Here is a 17500-nt window from a genome sequence, read left to right on the forward strand (position 1 = left end):
TGTGAGCACCTCAGCTTTCACTTGGCAACGAGGTCCCTAGTGCTCATTGATGCAGGAATCATCTTTAAATGGGCAGAAGTCACTGTTGGACTGTAAGCTTCTACTGGTAATGTGTAGGGCTCCCCCTGACCTCCTTCTGTGGATGCTGCTACTCTGTCCAACCCCTCACCCTCTCCTTCCTCTCTACATACTTGTCAAATGTCCTGAATTCTGAGAATACTCAAACACAACAGCCATATGCAAACTGAGTTAATTTGCGCTGCCTGTGAAGGGGTCTCTCTCCCTCCCCCACTCTCTTTTGGCAGCTAATTTGAATACTGGGTATGGAGCACAGTACATCTAGCTCTCCTTGAGGTGCAGCAAAGGCATTCTACTTGTGAGAGCCTCTGCTGTTATTTTGAGTAGTTTTTGATACAACCAAATCAAAGTGAAGATTTGAAATAGCTTTTTCTGAAAGCCTGAGCCTAAGTCATAAATTATTCTGCACCATGATTCGTTCACATAGTAAAACCATACCTCTTTGCCTGACATTACTGAAATAGAGGAAAGGGAAAGTTAAAAATAAAATGAAACATTTAAATCTTTGCTGTGGAGAACCCTCAGATGACAATTGAGCCGAGTTGATAAAAGCTGCTATCAATTACGGTTTATTACTAATTTATTAAGGTGTTATTAATAAACATTAGGATGACAGCGTCCTCCTGGTTCTTCGAAAAGTGGACTTCTAAGAAAAACAAAGATAAGTCTCCATGAAGGGGCATGAGAGGGCCTGGAGTCAAACTGCCTCATCCTGCAGCCCTTATTTGCATGCCGTCAGTTTGAAGTCTGCCAGCCTGATCACCAGAGTCCATAGTTTGGCAAGCAAGTTCTCAGCGGACTAGCATCCCAGGTTCAAAACGTTTCTTGTATCTCACTCGATACAGTTGGCTTAGGCCTTGCTCTGTGTGATTCTGCCATTCTCCTTAGGCGTATTGCAGGCTAGAAGGAAACTAATCCCTCTTCATATACTTAACTTCAGGAAACTCACTGGAATTAACACTAAATGATACTCCCGTATTAATTTACTAACCAGACATTAGCGGCAATTCATAATATTATCAGCAGTGTGCTTGCTAAACAATTATGGTGGCAACAGTTTATTTAACTGTGCTGCGTTTCAGAGGGCCGTCCTTTAATAAGGTAAGTGTCGGGCTCCCCACAGTATGTCAAACAAGTGATCTCAACTGCCAATCTGCTCGGACTGGGAAATCGCTAGCTTTGCCCGTAAGGTTTAGAGATTATGTGCCAAGCAAGGGAATTGCTGCTTAGTGTGCTCACCCCTCTGGGGAAGGAAAACACAGATGGGGGAGTTCAGAGTCTTCCAACGCTTAGCTGTTATATTAGAGTTAGCCATTCTGCTACAGAACGTTTAAAGCACCAGTTGGGAATCCTTGTGGTCACCAGTCTTAGATGCACTAGACCAAGGTGCATTTTAAGAAGGGGTAGAATATATCCTGACCCATTTCTGCATGTACTATATTTATTTATTAGCAATGTTTCTGTTTCGTCCCATAACATAAAGTTATCTGTGCTTTGCAACAGATAAGTGTAAAAAGGAGTTGAATCAAAATTCAAAACAAAACAAAACATAAAAGCCATCAACTAGAAAGCATCATAAAAACAAGAAGGAAACAAAATTCACCACACAGCCACAATTTTTAAATGCAGAATTAAAAAAACTGGGAGTAAAAATGGAATGATTTAAAAGGCCTGGGTGAGAAGAAACACTTTTCCTGGCACCCAGAGGCCTCAAGGATGATGGCCCCAGGTTAACCTCTCTGGAAAGCCTGTTCCATGACTGGAGAGGGGGGATGCCACTAAAAAGGCTCTCTTCCTGTTCATAGCCATCAGACCCTCTGATGAAGTGCGTAAGGTACATAAGGAAGAAGGTGATCTTTCAGGTAACCTGGCTTTGGATCATTAAGGGTTAAAGCTAGCACATTAAATTGGGCCTGGTAATGGACTGGGAACAGGTGGAGCTGACAAAGCACCACATAATGTGATCAAAATTCCCAGTCCTGGTCCATCGCCGTGTTTGAACCAATGACAATTTCTGGACTTTTTTTTTTTGTTAAAAAAGATTTTATTAAAAGCTACCCACATATAATGCATTGATAGGCTTAAATGGGAGGTTACCAGGGCTTGGGTAATTTTGGCCAAGCTGTCTCCATCATGGTAAGGTCACACTTGGTGTACCAGTCCCAACTGATCAAAGGTGCCTCAAGCCACAGATGTCACTTGAGCTTCTAATGAAGAACCTTTTACCAGCCTTGACTGCTTTGACAGCTACTGCTGTGAGCCATGTTGGCTGGGGCGAATGGGAGTTAGACTCTAACAATATATGGAGGACCACAAGTTAGCCACCCTTGCCCTTTGAGTTGGATCCATGTTATTCCTGGTAGTTTGCATCGGAACATAATAACAGAAGTTCATTGCTGGATGAGGCCTGTGGCCCATCTAGTCCAGCATCCTGTTCTCACAGTGGCCATCCAGATATCTGTAGGAAACCTGCAAGTGGGATCTGAGCACAAGGATACCCCCCCCACTCCATGGTTTCCAGCAACTGATATTCAGAAGCATTGCTGCCTGAAACTGTGGATAGCCATCATGGGTAGCAGCCATCAATAACCCTCTTCTCCACGAGCATCTGGGCAGCAGAAACCAATAGACAGTCACCTTTCAGTAAGTCCATGACATAGACAGAACTTGAACTTAATTCTTCCAAGTGCTCTCTTAGGCCAGTAGATAACAAACTTGCTGTTGACCCGCCCCTTTCCCCCAGTGTCTTTCATGGAAGCAGCATATAAGGGGTTATATCCTTTTTTGGACCAATTTTGAGACAGTTGAAATGACTATCAAATATATATTTTCCTCACCAGATAAGTTAGTCAAGAATGGCTTTATCAATCCTTGATAAACAATCCCCTTCTCTTAGAAAAATCAGTTCCTCATGCTGAAGATATTGAGACATCCATTGTTGTCTTATCTGGAACACTGGAGAACCCCAGCAAGCCAGAGCAGAGAACGGTTTACTGTGAGTTACTAGAACATTTACTCACAAATCCTTACCTGATCACCTGCTGAACTTCCATCCAGGGCACACGCACATGCAGATATAGTAAATGTGCAAGCAAACAGCCAATTTCAGAAATAAGCCTGTTATTTATTTTATTTTTTGTGGAGGGAGGTGCATATTTCAGAGGGCATTTGCAGGGAAGTATCAGTAGGTGAGGGCCAGGTTAAGCTCCCCCCTACTGCTTCCTGAGTCTCCCCTGCAAATCCCCCTTCCACATTGTCATGACCTCAGCATATTTTAGGTTTCAGGGCTGGGCTTGCCTTGCCTAAAACATCCTCCAGTTCTGCACTGACAAGTCTTGAATGTGTCTGCCATGCTTGTTAGCCACCTGAGGTTTACCTGCCTCCTGATTCTTCAGATAGGACTTGGTTCTATCCTGCTACTTCGGATAGAAATCTTGCTATATACTATTTTTGCTTCCCCCAACCCCTCATTTCCCCCTTTCTGCCCTCCCTTCTGGTTCTCCTTGCTTCACAATGCCAAGATGCCCCAGCAGGTAACTAAATATGATTCTGCTGGTTTTCAAACTGTTGTTGGAACATAACGGTAGCCTAGATTTCACTCTGCAAGAACGCATCAAGCTAATGAAAATGCTATTAAAATAGCCATTGTTTCCATCCAGTATTTACGGTGTGGTAGTGAGTGATGTGCCATTAACGGAATACGCCAGCATGTGCGCACCTGCATTTTCTAGAATGTCTGGGAGCGAGGGAGGGGAGGGATGCAGGCCCCGCATCTTCTGAGAGGCAGCCTTGTAAATCAATGGGAGGCTGTCTTGTTGCATCTGCATCCAGACCGAGATGGACTTGAAGCAACATCACCGACAAAGGTGCAAATGTCCTTTCCTCTCATTCCTCTTAATGGGGTGTTAAATTAAAAAAACTTCAGTTATGACCATATAAATGTTGCTGCTGTTAAGAAAGTGGTCCACAGCACACAAACTTGGCATGAGTCATTGAGCACATACATTTCCCAAGTATATTAAAAATATTTATATAGTTAATTTGAAATACAGCGGAGGTGGAGCTCTCCCTCTTCATTTTAAATAAGAATAAAGTGCAGGTGCATTCAGTCTCTCCTTTCTTGAAAACACACGCACATAATCACCTTGCTGCTTCGCCTATTGATGTGTGCCATCATTTATGGATTTGTGTTTGTCAAATAACAGCATGTCCAGGGGAGCCTCATTTGTATTCTTCATAAATAGGATGGCAAGAAGCACTATAAATTTTACACAAAGGCCACTTGCACAGCCTGAGAGGTTAGAAGGAACGTACAGACTGGCTGGAGAGAGAGAAAAAGAATAAGATAATCCCCTTTCTAGTGCCTCATTCTGTGTTAATGCAGAAGGTTGCATCTTTTGCCTGTTTAAGGCTGTTGTGTACTGTGGCTTCAGTTCCACAGGCTAAACACGCGGGTTTCACTCAAGCAGTAAATATCCTTAGCCACTGGGCCCATGAAAGGCTGTGCAAGGCTAGATGAGCTGGCTGTTGGAATCCTATCCTCTTGCCTGTGGGAAACGTGTTTTTGGTTTTGTTTTTTGTTTCATGCCATAAGTGAAAGTAATGATATTGTAGCTGAACATTTGAATTAAGAGATGTTGGCTTATCTGGAAGTTGCACTTTCTTGGCTGGAAGCTCTTACTGTTTCTCCCAAATGCATCAAGGGAGGTTGTGGGTAGCCTGTGGTAAGGGAGGGGCACTTTTCACATGCACAGTGATGCTATTTTCTGTATTATTGTTTCATAGTTTCAAGGACTGAGGGCTAAAATAGACATGATGATAATCTCACAATTAAAAATAAATAAATAGCGGATTAGAATATCAGTGTGTGCATGTAATTTAGCTCTTTATTGTGATCCCACCCCTCACCCACTCCTACAGCTGCTGTGTTCACCAGGTTGAAAGGACCCATTGGTATCAGCAGAAGCTTTCTTCTTAGTTCAAATAGCAGCCTCAGATCCCCCTATCGAGATGAGGATACCAGAGGCAAAGGGTTAAATAAGCTCTGCCTACTGTGACCCTTATCTGGATCCCTCCCCAAGCTGCCATTTACGTAATCGCTGTTACTAATTGTATGATCTTTGTCACATGAAAATGTGATTTAGAATTATGCCATTATTTGGGGTTATGCCCTGGGGGAATAGAGGATTAAAGGATATTCAGATGTCCCAAAATCTACCCTAGCTTGTCACAGCACAAGGGTTCCCATGGCTGAATCCATAGTCAATGATCCCTGAAATCACATGTTCCAGATGTACATATGCACATCTGTTGGATCTGACGCATAACACAGGATGTGAAATTGATTTAGATTGTCTCTATGTCTGTATAAAAAAGGCAGCCGATTAAATTATAATGCTACATCATATTCCCGTACCCCACAAATCTTCCACGACTGGGCTGCTTTATCCGTGTTCCGCCAGTATTTTTGAAAAAGCATGCATTAGTTGTCAAAACATACACTGAGGTGCAGCCAGGGTTCTCTTGTGACCTGTGAAGAACTTGGTCATTCTGTTTATCATGCTTGAAGAGCTACAAGAATTTTAAATTTCTTCACATAGCCACATCTTCATTGCTATATGATAAAGCAACAGCCAGGGTATTGCTGTGTGAAAATTAAAAGGCATCATGTGGAGCATGATTTGCACATTTTCTACATAGAAGTTCTGGCAGGAAAACCATGCTGTACTGGGGTCGCCAGTAAGTCTGGGCCCCTACTCACTTCCTCACTTAGAATATTTCTAATCCAGCCCTTTTCACCACAAATCCCTGGCAGATAAAAGTCTTCCCCTCCACACACACTTTTGGTTTTCACTCAAATTGTATGCCATGCCTGTAGACCAAGTTAAACTCTGTCCATGCATTGCGGGGGAATTTTGGCATCAAATAATCATTTATTTATTTATCTATTTATTTTTCGATCTCTGCATTGTTTACAAAGCCATTGTCCACCTCTAGCCTGGAAGGATAATTGCCGAATGCCCGCATATAAAATCCTTATTTCCTTTCTTGCCCCCTTCTGAAATCAAGCCCCGTCTGCATGCGAAATTATTTTTAGCCACCACATAAATGGTCTTCATTATATTTAGACTGTTTCCAATTATTCACCTTTCCCATGGGCGAAGAAAAGGGTGGAGGAAAAAGCACAAAACCATTTAGCGGTGTGTGCCTCTTGGAACAATGATGCGCTTATTATTTGGCGTTGTACAGAGTTCCAGATCTGAACATATTGCAGAGGTAAAGGGAGTTAACGCACCCCCCCCAACTCCTGTCACCTAGACGTAGCCAGTCGTGGTTTCCTAATTAATAATATGAGCCGTGTGACATTGTGTTGCTGTTGATGCAAAGGCCCGGCAACTAATCTTTACTTGTGCCACACATTCCTTTCTACCACATTTCTGTGATATTAATGGTGTATGGTAGGGAGAAGAAATGTGTTTTATTCTAGGCTCTAACCCTGCTGTTATCAAAGTAACTTCCAGCTTATTAGCGACAAAAGACTTTTATCCTTTGTGCTGCCCTATTTGCCGGTGCTTCCTGAATTAAACTGCTGCTTCCTGTTCTTTATATGCATGACCACATCTGGGTAGCTTGCTCACAGCCCCACTGCTTAATAACAATCACCTTCCCTTTCAGTCTCTGTTGATTGTTTCTAATTCACTCTGACAGATAGTGCCTGACAACTTGCCTGCATTTCCCTCCCTCCGTGACCTGAAGTTACTCACAGCACTTATATAGTCTGTCATTTTTAATATTTGATTTCATTTTAAGTTATGTGTTTTACTGAGAAGATGAAACCAAAAGGAAGGAGGGAGGAGGAAAAAAAGAGGGGGAACGGGGGGGGCAGGGTTGTAATGGAACATAAATTTAACCCTTCTCTCTATGCAAGGCAGTCCACCTAAAGGAACTAGTGTATAATAAAGTGTGTGAGTCTGACAAGTTATTCTATGTAAAGATGCTTTTTTAAAAAGAGCAGAGGTTTTTTATTGTTCGGCTTTCCTCCCTCCCACCCCCCGTCTCCACTAACCAAGGACCAAGCTGTATGTAGCATATAGTAACATGTAACTTTGTCCCAACTTTTTAAATTTTATTTTAAAACCAGAAGAAGCAACTGCATGAATAGAAGACCCCAGGTTTGGGGTGGGGAGTGGAGTTGGTGGGAGCAGTGTCTGTTAAACCTTTTGTCATCAAGCTGATTTTCCATCCAAACACCCTACAGCTGGGTTTAAAAAGTAGGGTATGGGAAGTTGTGGGATATGGATTTCTCCCCCCCCCTCACAAGAGAAAAGCATCTGCAGGGACATTTGGGGTGGTATATTGCCCAAGGGGAAAGGGTTAAGCCCCTGCTCCCCACCCACTTGTTTCCATTCTAAATTGCAGCCGTTCACATACCTCATTTTTGCTTGCAAATGGTGAACCTGTACATTATGCAATTCCACACCTTGTGTAGCTTGGCCCTTAAGGTAGGATTCAATTATAGATCTAAGGGTGATACTAAACCAAGTCATAGAGCAGACCAGGGGTGAGGAACCGTTTTCACCCCAAGAGCCACTTGGGGCAATATTCTGGGGCCACAGAGTGGGTGGGGCAATTCATATGAATTTTACATTTATACACTAGTTCCTACACATGCACTCACACCCAAGCAAGCAAGCAAGCAAGCAAGCAAGAGGCTTTATCAGAGTTTTAAGGGCATGTTACAGCCAGACAAAAGCATGTGGGGGGTGAATAAAAGCCCATGGGAGGTGTGGGCCTAAAGAGAGGCTGTGTATCATGGCTGGAGTTCAGAGGGCCAGAAAGAGAGGGCTTGAGGGCCACATTTGGCTAGAAGTTCCCCACCCATTGAGCAGATGCCCTGAAATCAATGGACTTTTGTTAGCACTAATTTTATGTAATGAATATGTGGTGATCACATCCACTCCACTTGGAGTACCACAGTCTAGTAGCAGTCAACACTCTGCAACTAAACACCCACGCAGCCTAGTCCAATAATAGAGGACAGTTTTTCAGGCAACCTGTCTCTTAATGTCTAGGTTCTAGGGCTGAATTGAGCTTTATTTTTAAAAGCTCTTCCTGAACTACTGGAAAATTTCAGTCCTCCTCTGGAGAATATTCAATGAAATAGTCTCTCATGTTCACAATCCATTGATTTTTGGTGCATATGCAGATCTAGTCTTAATATTATTAATTTTAATATAATTGAAAGAAGCAATGGGCTTGATTGCTGCTCTTTCCTGTCCTCCTTTATTGCCCTGTTAGATGATGGAAGCCATATACCATTTTGCTCAATTTCTCCGATCAGAATTTTTCTGAGAGGGGAAAAAAATCTGAGAATTTCACTGTCTCCCCCCCCCCCAAGAAATGCCTCCAGTATTTTGCTACCTGCTACCTATATAATTTTTGTTTGAGCAATTTAACTCAGTCCTTCCAGTTCAGATGCGGGGAACAGTTGGCCATCCAGACAATGCTGAACTGCACATCCCATCATCACTGGCCATTGGCTGTACTTGCTTGGACTGATGGTAGTTGTAGTTCAGTGATATGTGGAGGGTCAGAGGCTCTCCACACTTCTAATAGGGTCTCAAATTGTGTGGGAGAAACCCCTTAGGGATTCTGGGACACATGTAATGAGATCTCTACAAGCGACACAGCTGCTCATTTCCCCTTCCTTGGAGTCAATACCCAGAGCTGCTGTACAGAGAAGTGAGTGAGATAAAGACTAAAATCCTGTTGCCTAACTTTACAGACCCTTGTGTATAGCAATGGGTGGACCTGCTCAGCTAGGCATGATGGCCCTCTTTTGGTTTCACAGAGCAGCCAAAAGAGAAAGGCATCAAAGCAAAAGGTGTTAAATTCAGTCACCTGCATTTCCATATAGGGCTAGGACAGTACCTTGCCTAAAACTCCAGGAGAGCCACTACCAGTCAGCGCAAATAGTTCTGAGTTAGGTAGACCATTGGTCTTACTTGGTGTAAGTCTATTTCCTAAGGCAGCACCATGGAGAGCTCACAGTGACCAACATGCTTCAACAAAGGTTGGGAGCAAACAGCCCCTTTGAGCCTCTGACTCCAGTCCGCCTTTCCTAGGACCTGCCTCCTTGTGGAGAACTAGTCTGTTAAAGTGCCAGCTCTCTGGCTTGAAGATGGGCATTTCTCCTGCCTGGTGCCTCCCTGCACCATTGTGCAAGAAAAATACATGTGAACTCCAGGCTTTGGTGTTGTAGCATTTGACTTAATGAACCCCTGCTGTCAGTCTAAGGTTCAGTGGTCCCCTAATCTTCAGCATCAGACTCGGAGCCAGGAACCTGGTCTGGCATTAAATATTGTAGCATTGTAGCCCTGGTCACTGTGGAATATCATCATGATGTCACCAATAATCACCCTAGTTGGTGCTGTTTTCCAGGGACGGGGTACAGGAGGCAGAGTAAGGTTAGAGGATAGGTGAATTTCAGACTGGTTGACAGCCCCTGGGTTTAAGTAAAATGCAATCTGTTTTTCTCTTTAAAAGACACATTCTCACCACACTTCTATGGGAGAGAGAAGTCATTCCAAGAGTGAGATAAATGGGAAACTTGCACTCCAGCAAAGCTCAAGTGTGGGGCATATGTTCACCTAAGGCACTGAAAAGATATTTGGTCCCTTGGTGTGTGCTCATATCTTTTCACTGCCATAGTCATTAATGCAAAACCCTATGCACTCATGACTTAGTGGATCAATACATGTTTGTATGTGAAGTCACGATTCTAAGAGCCCACGTATGCATTAGTTGTGGTCCAGGAAGCGTTGATTCTACATCCTAACAGTAACATCTGTAAAGAGGAAATCTCAACACTTCCAACTAGGCCAAGAAAGACTCCAACCATAACCTTTTGTTCCTCGGGATGTTGCTGTTGACCATAGTTTCCCCACACCTATTTTATAGGGCAGCTTTCTCATAAACTTTTTGATTTTTTCTTGTCTGGAAAGTGAGGGTAACACATTCGGTATATGCTCAGAGAAACTCTCCTATTGATTCTCTGGAATTGTGAACAGATTTTCAAATAAAGCCCATCCAGGTGTGATAGTATTCAAAATGCCAGGTGGGAGGGTGAGGGGAGTCTGGGCCCAGCATATGTTTTGATTTTCATCAGATGTCCTTATGAATAAACACAGTTTCTTACCAGTCATTTGTGTAAGCATATGTAACATCAGGTTTCAGGCAGTGTCCTGCTTTCTGAAGTGCACTAGGTGAATAGCACCTTTTTACCTCTCTTATGCTGATCTCCCAGTGTCTTTCCCCCCAGCTGCAGTGTGTGGGTAATTATATGTCTCTAACTCACCTGGGTGTTGTGAGGGCTAATTAGTTAATGTCTGCTCAGCACTTCCATTGCACAAAGCACTATACAAGTGCTAAGTAGTTATTGCGATAATTATTGTTATTTTTTTCCTGCGTGCTTGCCTGTTTGTTAACTTACGGTTTTTGAAGATGCAGAGGCAGATTGCCTGCAAGAGAAGAGCCTGGTGAGTCTCAGCACTTCTTGAAGCAAAGGCTTCATCTAAATTCCATAATGTAATAACTTCTGGGTTTGTTTGTTTTTTGGAAAAATGCTTGAGGTGCACAGTAATGTAGAACTTCCATGTTACAAATGTCTGTAAGAATATATGTAACTATATAAACAGTGGGAACAGCATTTAAGTAAAAGGGTGTGACTTGAATCCTACCATCTTTCTCACTGGAATATAGCTTTCTAAAGTCTAAGGCTGCCTACCTTCTTGTTAATATTTTGAGGCTTTATGCATTTTAAGCTAGCTGTTGGTGCTTTGATGAAACTAATAGAGGCTTGGGGTCATGGCAATACCATTACATTTTTAGCTCTTTTAATTGAAGTGTAATAGAACTTTATAACTGGGTATATTGCATTTCAAATGGCTTCCAGTCCCAAACCTTTGGGATGAGATCGGTGCTTTATTTAAAGAAATAAAGACGTATCTGATAGTATCCAAGTCAGTCTCCAGTGGTTGTTATCAGGAGTCTGGCCAGGAAGAAGGGGGTGGTGGGGGTGGTGGAGCTACATTAGAAGGCAAATACCTTTAACTCATCATTCCTCTTTATTAAGTGTCTACTTAAGTCCATTTAGTATATCTCACCCTGAAGTGAGACCAAATTCTCTTTTTCTTGTTGCATGCAGGCGAGCTGAAACAAATGCTTGCCTTGCGATTAACACATGGAGTCACTTATGCCTTATGTCTGGCACTTACACAAATATCCATTGATTAGAGGCTTAATCAGTTTATTACTGTGCATTTTTGCAATCCGGTTCCATCAGTTTAAAGCAAAAGGATCTGAAACTTCTAGTTTTCCAAACTGTGCATTTCCCTGTAGTGATGCCTAATCCTCTGAAGGTCACATGCCAGTGGTATGACCAGCAGGGCTGGATTTAGGTTTGATGTGGCCCTAAGCTACTGAAGGTAATGGGGCCCTTTAGATGTCCAGCTGTCCTTTGTCAACAACAAATTGTCACTGTTTTTTGTGTTGAATATATGCTATATGGCAATTTATGGACCTAACAGGTATCTAAAGCCATTTGCACATGTTGCCATACAACCAGTCCATGCAGAATGTAGACACCCTATATATAGAAATGAGCAAGCCAGTTTTATTTTAGGGAGCAGGCTAGCAGGCGGGACCCATTACTTACATCATAGGAGCCTACACAACGCAAAACACTGTTGCTGTATGTAGGTTTTATTTTATTTGTTTTTATCTTATATTTTGAAAATGTACATCCAGTTTTTCCCCTTTCATTTTCTGGGGTCTCCCAAGAGAGTGAGGCCCTAAGGCTATAGCTTGTTTAGTTTATACGTTATAAGCTTGTTTAGTTTATACGTTATAAGTTATACGTTAATTCTATGGAAGCCGCCCAGAGTGGCTGGGGAAACCCAGCCAGATGGGTGGGGTACAAATAATAAATTATTATTATTATTATCTGGCACTGATGACCAGTGCATGCCTGTGTGCAAATACACACAGATGAAAATTCAACACCCTCCGCACCCACAAACACCCACATACAACTCTATAGAACAGGCATAGGCAAACTCTGCCCTCCAGTTGTTTTGGGACTACAACTCCCATCATCCCTAGCTAACAGGGCCAGTGGTCAGGGATGATGGGAGATGTAGTCCCAAAACATCTGGAAGGCCGAGTTTGGCGGTACCTGCTATAGAACTTCCCACTCCTCCCAATAAGGAATCAGGCAGGCAGCATCCTTGCCAAGTTTCAAGTGTCTCAGTAAAAGTGCGAACGGTGCTCTGATGCTTTAAATTTTGTAAATTATAGGTTTGGTTTTGCAATCCGCTTTGGGACCCAGATGTGTTGAAGAGTGGGGGATAAATAAATAAATGCATAATAATAATAATAATAATAATAATAATAATAATGCAGAACACACACTCACCAGACATGCAGATACTCACCAGACATGCAGATACTCACCAGACATGCAGATACTCAGCACCCTCCCCCCTCCTCTCTTTCTCTCCCTCAAACACATATACCTGCAGTTACACACTTGTACATCCATTCTCATACACAAAGGCATATGTGGACAAACAAATACACAGTCAGTATTTCCAGCCCTCTCCACTCCAGCATTATGGTGAGGGTGGCTGAAAACACTGCACCTTTCACTTTGCACAGATCATTCTGTGCAAATTAAAAAAAGCAAAGCAAAACAAGGGGGAGTGTGGGTATAAATGTCGCCTTTTGCTCTTTAAAATCAGGCAGGTTTTATCTTTGATCTCGGCAGTGTGGTGCATAGTTTCAAGATTGGAACTTTAATGAGCAGGCAGAGGAGGTTTATCTCCTAGTCAGGAGAGGGCCTAGTGGGCCCTGTGGTGTGGAGGGTCCATGCCTGCCCCTCTGGTGTGGCTTTGTGTTGATGGGGTAAGAACCCCTTCATCTGCACATCAAATTATCCATATATTTGTTGAGATAAGTGAATCAGAATAGCATTCTTACATAATAAGTTTTAATAGTCTCCACTCTATTTCTCTAAAAAATGATGCTCTATATTTATAGTAACAGAGCAAAGGTCTAGGAGCCTTTGATACAAACACAGAACTTTTGTTCTCTTCTGTATCAAGGAATGCTCAATAGATGCAATGAAGGCATTTCACACGTGAAGCACTTCTGTTCCCACATAGCATGGAAGTCCCTCTGTGCACAAAGTCTATGTATTCATTATAACCACCTGTGTCCTTCTGATCAGTATCAGGAGTATATTACAAAGGTTCTTGGGGATGCGCATTAGTGCCATAAAATTTATCACATTTTTTTGAACAGGAAAGAATAATAGATTTACTATCAACCAGGAAGTAAACTTGAGGCTTTGCCAACTCCTGACTCAAAAAAGACACCTGTTCTTTGAAAAGGGCGTATAAAAGGGAGGTGACTTCTCTTATAAACTTGCAATGATGTGAGAATCTCCAGTTTTCTAGTTCCTCTGTACTGTGCTCCAGAATTCTTCAATTTTCAACGCTGAATGTTGCCAATTCTTGAAGTAGATGGCAAGAATAGCTTGAAAACAACTAAGCATTGCTTTCTGTTAGTGAAATAGGTAAGGCTGTTACCATCCTACATTTTCTCAGAAAGCTGTTTGATAAATCCAGTGTGCATCTCTGGAGCAAATAATGCTTTGATCTAAATGATTAAACATGAGAGAGACTATCTCTAGTCATTTTCAGAGAGATGAGCTAAGGCAGGGATTCTGAAATTACAGTCCAGAGACACTAGGCCACAATGAACATTAATAGAATAAAACGCTGAAGAGTTGGAGGATTAATTGAAGTTTCTACCACATGCTGAAACTTTAAACTTGCAACTGAAAAGCAGCTTGCCTCTTCAGCAGCGCAAGCTTCTTCAGGGGACGCATCAAAGACCCCTGCTGCTATGAGCAATGTAGTGCTCCATGTGCACGCATAGTGGTCTTAGATTACAGCCCTTGAGGACAAAAGGAACAATTGAGTTTTAAGAACACAAGAAGAACCAGCTGGATCAGGCCAATGGCCCATCTACACAGTTCAGCATCCTGTTCTCAGAGTGACAAACCAGATGCCCATTATGGGAAACCTGCAAGCAGGTATTCAGAAGCATTGCTGCCTCGAACTGTGGAGGCAGAGCACAGCTACCATTAATACCTAAGTTGTCAAGGCTCTTCCAGTGTGATGGTAAAACATGCATGGCAGATCACAGAAAACAAGCAAATCAGATTAGTCATCCTCAACAGAACCTAGTTTAAGAATGCATTTATCTGTTGTTGATTTCTATACTAATTACAGTCTTCAAGGGGAGAGTGATTCCGCTTATGTAGATTTGCGAACTATTAAGTGGCGTATAAGTGCTTTAATAGATAAATGTAGCCAAAGCAGCAGCACCCATTTAGAAGAAGGGGCAGGGAGGTGAGCAGGCTTAGGGAACCTGAAGGTTTGCAGAAGTGCAAACTCTTTGGGGGAGGAGGACTCTAAAAATCAGAGGGTGGGGAAACCAAAGGGCTATAGTCAACTAAGTTCTACTCCGAGTAGACCCAATGAAGTTGATGTTGCTTCATTAATTTCAGTGACTCAGCCAAGTGAGGTCTGAGCATGTTCAGTAGGCAGGGAATGTTGACTAGCTATTTGGGGGGAATGGAATGGAGTGGTTTAAATTCAGAATTGGGAGACCTTCACAGTAGAATATTTTGTTGTAGGCCTCACTTGTTTACTTCTATAGCAGTAGTTCCCCAAGTGCATAATGGTATTACCTGGGTGGGGGGCATTAACAAGCCGTGGGGGTGGCAGGGTGCACTGGAGGTGTAAATGACTATCAGATTTTGAAAAGTTGGTATTACTGGATCCAGTTCCTCAGTTTTGTTGAATTAATTAAATAGTTTTAATTAGATTTTGAATAAATGTGCAATTAATTCTTACTACAGCGGTACCTCATGTTGAGTAACCTCCAGGTTACGGAATCTTCAGGTTACGGTTGTGGCAAACCTGGAAGTGTATACTCCGGGTTTTGCCACTTGCGCTTGCTCAGAAGCGCTCTATTGCGCCATGCTCATGTGCAGAAGCAGAGCCTCTAGTTACGGATTTTCAGGGTGCGCACGGCACCCCGAAATGAATGAAATCCGTAACTAGAGGTACCACTAGTACCTCTAGAACCAGATAGTGTATCTGAAGAAGTGTGCATGCACACGAAAGCTCATACCAAGAACTAACATAGTTGGTCTTTAAGGTGCTACTGGAAGGAAAAAAATTTTTTGTTTTGACTATGGCAGACCAACACGGCTACCTTTCTGTAGAGGTACCACTGTATTTTTAATTTTACTGCATTATTATCTTCCTTAGTTGGGTCATGTAAACTATTATTCTGAACAATGCTTTTTATAGGGGAGATGAGGGGGCAGTGGGGATAAATTTATGGAACTGTGGGGGCAGTTGCTGAAAATAGTTTGGGAACCACTTCTCTATAGTTATCCCTTATTATGTGCATGTGTGTATACACAACAGTGGCTGTTTGGGTGGATGGTAGGTGGAGGTAGTAGCATGCTACAGGTGGCAGCAATGCTATGCATGCTGGGATAGGATGAGGAGCCCACAATGATGTGGGGGGGACTCTGGATTGCAATGGCTCTGCACATGCACCTCTGGGCCTCTGCCACCATCTTTGAGCTCCTCTGACCTTCCCACTGCTTGCCCCATCCCATTCCTGCCTCAGCAACCATGATGCCACCACAAGGATGCCAATGCCTTTGCCCTCCTGCAAAAGCTGTTACTGGGGAGGAAAGATGTGGACTATCAATTCAATAATAAATAATAAATATTTCTGTTTATCAGTTGATTGATCAATTGACAGATACTGTCAGGAACTGAAGCTGGAGTTTCGTCAGTGGAAAATGCCTAAAGCCATTTTTTTAAAATTAAAAGAAGGAAATCTCTGTAATAAATTGAGTTGCTATAAAACAAAGTTGTTTTATTATTATTGGTATATAAACTAGTTGGGGGCCTAAAACAGAAAGCAGCTGGGCAATTTAGCTAGCTCCTGGATGTAATTAGACCAATTTATATTGTGTCCACAGTAGGAAGAATGGCCATTGCTAGAAAAATGATGGATATTACACTGTTGCACACCTGTGGCATGTTCATGGTCCAATACTGTATGGGTTGTTGAAGCATTAAAATCAGCTCATTACGGTTTTTCATATGATACATACTTCCAAGTCCTTTTCACACATATCTGGGATTACTAGTTAAACATCACCCCCCCCCTTTAAAGCAACTGTAGGTATTCATGCTACTTGGATGGCTTTAATGTCTCCACCATCAGTGCATGTCACTGATCAGTGAATTGTGCAGGAGAGAGCAGAGATGAATGCTTATCCCAACCTAATTCAACAACCCTAACTTAAATGATTAGTTAAATTATGATCCAGACTTCATCTCACTATAATTACTGGATCTTGGCCAATTTTGTTTGCTCCTCTCCTGATCTTAGTGGGCCATACCACTTACATGTGGAAGTAGCAGGATTGTACTATTTGCATAGTGTAACCCCACCTAGGAGCACAATGTACTATAGAACATTCAGAGCCAAATTTGGGTGAGAATTGATTTTTGTGTTGAATTTGGCATGATCAATCCTGCCTTTGATCACAAGAACAGGAAGATGGTCAAGCACTTCTCAGGTCCCAGTGCAGGGCTGCTGGACTTCTGTTGGCATGACCGGCCACAACTCATGACCACCAGTGACATTGGATTCTTTTTATGAGAAACAGCTCCAGACTTGGGTGGCAGGTGCAAATAATGAGATTGCGGAGCATTTTGAACTTATCTGTTGTATCCAAGTGGTATTATGTAACTTGGCTGCTGTACTTTAATATACAAACAGTGCAGTTCCATGCACACCCACACAAGACCCATTGAATGCAATCAGATTTACTCCCAGGTAAATAGATATAGGATTGCAATCTAAGAGCATTTTGTGCATGGTGGAGAGAGTTGAACTAGGCAGCCGAAGGCAGTCTTCCATTTTCTTCTAGGTCTTCAGCTAAGACTTCATTTGAGACAGGCCTGTTCAGGTCCATATCCAAAAGCAGAGGATCTGCTTTGCATGTAGAGGATCCCAGGGTCAATCCCCAACATATCCAGGTAGGACTTGGAATGTGATCCCTGCCTGAGATCCTGGAGAGTTGCTGCTAGTCAGTGTGAACAGTACTGAGCTAGATGGATGGACAGTTTGACTCAGTATAAGGAGCTTCCTTTGTTGGGCTCATCCTTCAATCTGTTTTGTTCAGAGTAGCACACAGCATAACCATAAAACTATGTAAAATCTATCATCTATCTATCTATCTATCACCTCTAACATC

At 42.5% G+C, this 17500-nt stretch overlaps 1 protein-coding gene across 5 annotated transcripts in view; it reads left to right on the forward strand.

Moving 5' to 3' along the window:
• Positions 1–17500, forward strand: part of ZNF536 (zinc finger protein 536) — a 443894-nt gene that overhangs the window by 141696 nt on the left and 284698 nt on the right. The gene's annotated exons all lie outside the window — the stretch shown is intronic.

Source organism: Podarcis raffonei, chromosome 8 (assembly GCF_027172205.1).
Source record: "Podarcis raffonei isolate rPodRaf1 chromosome 8, rPodRaf1.pri, whole genome shotgun sequence".
Taxonomy (NCBI): domain Eukaryota; kingdom Metazoa; phylum Chordata; class Lepidosauria; order Squamata; family Lacertidae; genus Podarcis; species Podarcis raffonei.